Source organism: Borostomias antarcticus (assembly GCF_949987555.1).
Source record: "Borostomias antarcticus genome assembly, contig: scaffold_879, whole genome shotgun sequence".
In the NCBI taxonomy this organism is placed as follows: domain Eukaryota; kingdom Metazoa; phylum Chordata; class Actinopteri; order Stomiiformes; family Stomiidae; genus Borostomias; species Borostomias antarcticus.
This window is the reverse complement of record NW_028176459.1, coordinates 7,501-12,213: the sequence shown is the minus strand read 5'-3', so window position 1 is coordinate 12,213 and position 4,713 is coordinate 7,501. Positions and strand designations below refer to the sequence as shown.

At 53.9% G+C, this 4,713-nt stretch overlaps 1 protein-coding gene across 1 annotated transcript in view; it reads left to right on the top strand.

Moving 5' to 3' along the window:
* Window positions 1-3,902: 3,902 nt before the first annotated feature.
* The window catches only part of LOC311328458 (LIM domain-binding protein 1-A), a gene marked incomplete at its 3' end in the record, with an annotated part of 8,195 nt that continues 7,384 nt past the window's right edge, over window positions 3,903-4,713 (top strand). Inside the window, exon 1 of the mRNA XM_084462425.1 lies at window positions 3,903-4,108. The remainder of the gene's footprint in view (window positions 4,109-4,713) is intronic.

Here is a 4,713-nt window from a genome sequence, read left to right as displayed (position 1 = left end):
AGCCCCCACCATCGGAGCTGTCTGTAACATCACTCCCATCAGTACCTGCACCCGCCATCTATGCAGGTGACTTCAACTGTCAACACACAGACTGGGGTTATAATCACACAACACCTAATGGAGTAGCACTGAGCGAATGGGCCTCCAACACCGATGCCCTGCTGCTGTATGACCCCAAGGAGCCTCCATCTTTCTACTCTTCACGCTGGAATACCTCCACCAACCCGGACTTGGCCTTCGCCATCTGCCGCAGTAACGACCCCAAACCGGAGAGATGCGTCCTGGACAGGTTTCCCCATTCACATCACCGACCAGCCATCGTTAAAGTTCCATCACTGGTGCAGCCGGTACCAGGGAAACCTGTCAAAAGATGGAACTTCCGTAAGGCCAACTGGGTGTTGTATGCTGAGGAGACGGAAAGAAGGTCAGCTGGCCTGCCTGACCCAGAGTCAGTGGATGCGGATGCGGCCTACACAGCCTACTGCCGGATCCTCCTGGGTGCGGCAAAGAAGGCCATCCCACGTTGCTACAACAGGAGCTACATCCCAGGTTGGGACAAGGAGTGCAGCCGCCTTCTGTGTGACCACCAGAGGGCTAGTTCCAGAGAAGAGGTGGACATGACTGCAGCAGCTCTGACCCAGAGGCTGGACGTCACCCGCAGGACCAGATGGACAGAAGTCGTTGAATCGATCGACTTCACCCACTCTAGTCGCAAGGCGTGGCAGACCATCAACCAGCTTACTGGCAGAAACACAACACCTTCCAGCTGCCCAGTCACAGCTGATGCCATCGCATCCCAGCTCCTGAAGAACGGCCGTTTCTCGGATGCAGACAAAGACTTTGCCCGACAGACATCGCGTGAGGTGTCTTGCATCTTGAGAGCAGCCAGTGTCGATCCCAACATCTCGGGAGACTTTACGGAAGAGGAACTCAGTGAGGCCATGAGTAAACTCAAGCCAGGAAAATCTCCAGGCAGTGACAACATCCACCCGGAGTTCGTCATCCACCAGAGCACAACAACATCTCGCTGGCTCTGTGCTTTCTTCACATCGTGCTACCAGAGGTTAAAGCTCCCAAAGACTTGGCGCCGTGCCTCCGTCATAGCTCTGCCAAAGCCAAATAAACCTGCGGAAGACCCCAAATCATACCGGCCCATCTCGCTGCTCTGTGTCCCATTTAAAATCTTGGAGAGGATGATCCATAGCCGCATCGAGCCAGTGGTTGACTCACAGCTCCCACGGGAACAAGCTGGTTTCCGTCGTGGAAGATCAACAGCAGACCAGGTAACACTACTCGCTCAGGACATCGAGGACAGCTTCCAGGACAACGAGAAAGCTGGGGTAGTGTACCTGGATCTGACTGCCGCATACGACACCGTGTGGCACTGTGGTCTCCACCTGAAGCTGTTGAGGATAATTCCAGACCGGCACATGGTGAAGTTCATCATGGAGACACTTTCCAACCGCAGCTTCGTCCTCCAGACCAGCAGTGGCCAGCGCAGTAGACTCAGAAGACTGAGGAACGGCGTTCCGCAGGGGTCAGTTCTCTCACCGATGCTGTTCAACATCTACATACATGACCTACCTGACACAACATCCAGAAAGTACGGCTATGCAGACGATCTTGCCATCATGCTGAGACGTCCAACGTGGAAGGCGATGGAAGATGGCCTTAACAAAGATATGGGCACTCTGGTAGCATACCTTCGAAGGTGGCGTCTACAGCTCAGCATCGGAAAGACAGTTGCAGCAGCATACCATCTAAGCACCAGAGAAGCAAAGAGGGAACTGGAGGTGCGTGTCGACAACAAACGCCTGGAGGTGCAGCAAGCTCCGAAGTACCTCGGTGTGCGTCTGGACCGGACCCTGACCTTCAGACAACATCTAGAAGAAGTCAAGGCCAAAGTTACATCTAGGGTTGCGCTGATCCGCCGCCTTACGGGAATAACCTGGGGAGCATCCGCTAAGACTCTGCGAATATCGACCCAAGCTCTGGTCTTCTCTGCAGCGGAATACTGCACCCCAGTCTGGTGCAGAAGCCCTCATACAAGCAAAGTTGACGTGGCTATAAACAGTGCCCTCCGAATAATTACTGGATGCCTGAAGCCTACCCCAGTGTCCCTCTTGCCAGTCCTCGCGGGAATAGCCCCGGCCGGCCTCCGACGGGAGGCTGCCACCCTCGCCCTGGCCAGGAAAGCAAAAAGATATGAGTGGCACATCCTGCACAACACCACAACAACAGCGGCTCCTCCAAGCAGACTCAAATCCCGCCACCCCTACAACAAGGCAGCGCAAGAGATGCTCAATTCCATCTCTGAGGACATCTCCAGAGATGCTTGGCTGGCAGCAGCTTGGAAGCAGGAGTGGCAGTCAGCAGGGCCCTCCCGCGTCCATCACTACATCTGGGACCCAGGAGGTGGCGCCATAGGAGGAGACGACCTACCACGCCGGCAATGGACCACACTGAACCGCCTGCGAACTGGGGTTGGTCGTTTTAAAACATCGATGAAGAAGTGGGGCCTGGCAGACAGTGCGGCATGCGAGTGCGGTGACCCTGAACAGACAGCCGAACATATAATCACCACTTGCCCCTTGTACAGACCACCCTCGGAAGCCAGCCTCTTTGACCTAGGACCCGAGATGCTGGCATGGCTACACGACACCGAGTTGGACCTCTGACGTTACACGAAAGAAGGGTCTACTCTAGACCAGTATTGGGTCTACTCTAGACCAGTATTGGGTCTACTCTAGACCAGTATAACCCCATCTAATGCACTGTGAAAGAACACAGCTAGAGAGCCAGATACATAACAGCCCACATCAATACCTATAGGTTATACAACCAGAACAACAACAAAAACAGAAAGTAACAATACACTGATGAATGAATTAATGATGATGAATGACTGATGATGCATTGGATGAAGCATTGAATCTTGAATGAATGAATGAATGAACGAACGAACGAACGAACGAACGAACGAACGAATGAATGAATGAATGAGAAAGCTGGTGGATTAATTTGTTTCGACTACTGTGCTTCCTTAAACGTTACTCGTCTGTTAGAAATCCCGTTGCTAGTATTGTGCCTTGTGTTGCGTGCTTGTGTTGTGTGCCTCAGCAGTGATGTAGTTGGGGGGAGGGGTGTAGCTGGCCAGGCAACCCGATCTCGCCTCTGACGGACTGCGGGGAGATTGAACAGTGTTGAGGGTGCTAGAGAGAGAGAGAGAGAGAGAGAGAGAGACAGAGAGAGAGAGTGTGTGAGAGAGAGAGAGAGATAGAGAGATTGAACAGTGTTGAGGGTGGTCGAGAGAGAGAGATTGAACAGTGTTGAGGGTGGTCGAGAGAGAGAGACTGAGAGAGAGGGAGAGAGAGAGAGAGAGAGAGAGAGAAGAGAGAGAGAGAGAGAGAGAGGGAGGGAGAGAGAGGGAGAGAGAGCGAGAGAGAGATTGAACAGTGTTGAGGGTAGTCGAGAGAGAGAGAGAGACTGAGAGAGAGAGAGAGAGAGAGAGAGAGAGAGGAGAGAGAGAGAGAGAGAGAGAGAGAGGGGGAGAGAGAAGAGAGAGAGAGAGAGAGAGAGAGAGAGAGAGAGGGAGAGAGAGCGAGAGAGAGAGAGAGGGAGGAGGGGGGGGCGGAGAGGAGAGGAGGAAGTAGATCCTAGCGGGAGGAGGAGGGGGGGAGGAGGAGGAGGAGGGGGAAGTAGATCCTAGCGGGAGGAGGAGGAGGGGGAGGAGGGGGAAGTGGATACTAGTGGAGGAGGGAGGGGGGCAGAGAGGAGAGGGGGAAGTAGATCCTAGCGGGAGGAGGAGCAGGAGGAGGGGGAAGTGGATACTAGCGGGAGGAGGAGGGGGAAGTAGACTCTAGCGGGGGCCATTGTTCGAGTCTGCCTGGGAACAAAGAGGCTGGTTCCCTTCCCCTCTCTGAAGCTCTGACTGGGGCTCTTGGAAAGTAACAGTCAGCCAGTGGAGAAAATATCGTTGAAACGGGAGGATACGCGTCCGATCACCCTCTAACCCTGTCTGGTTCAGAGAGGAGAAGTAAATAACAGAGATCTGCGGATCGGAGTAGCAGCGAGCTAAGGACCGAGCGGGTCGGACTCTTCTCTGCAGGTAACATTACGGGTCGAGCTGCACATCGCAAGAGAAGTGGTTTGTTTGCATGCAGGCTTAGTATAACCTGGCTTAGTATAACCCACCTCCCGATGAAGGAGCTCATCAACACGCATGCTAGCTCGTTAGCTGGATCTGTCGTACCGTGGACTGAGCCCATAGCTTACGCTGCTAACGCTGCTTACGCTGCTAACGCTGCTTACGCTGCTTACGCTGCTAACGCTGCTAACGCTGCTTACGCTTCTAACGCTAGCTCCCAGACTACAACCACCCAGGTCCTGTGGCTCCAGGAAGTTGGACAGCTATGTTAGCCTAATATAAGTTACAATGCAAGCGTGCACCTGTGTCAGGGGTGTAGGGGTGACTGAACCAGTGTACTGTAGCAGTGTTTACATTAGTGATGTGGGTCCATGGATAAAGAAGTGGGTAGTGGTTAGGGCTAACCCATACTCCGTGTACCTCCTCCTACCCCACACTGACCTGTATCTCAGTGGTCAGTGTTTGCTAGCGGCTCCCCAGGGGCTGTGAGGTCATGTTATTCTCCCTCTGTGGTCCCTCTGTGTTTGAGAGACGACCCTGGCCCTCCAGACCTCCAGACCCCCAGG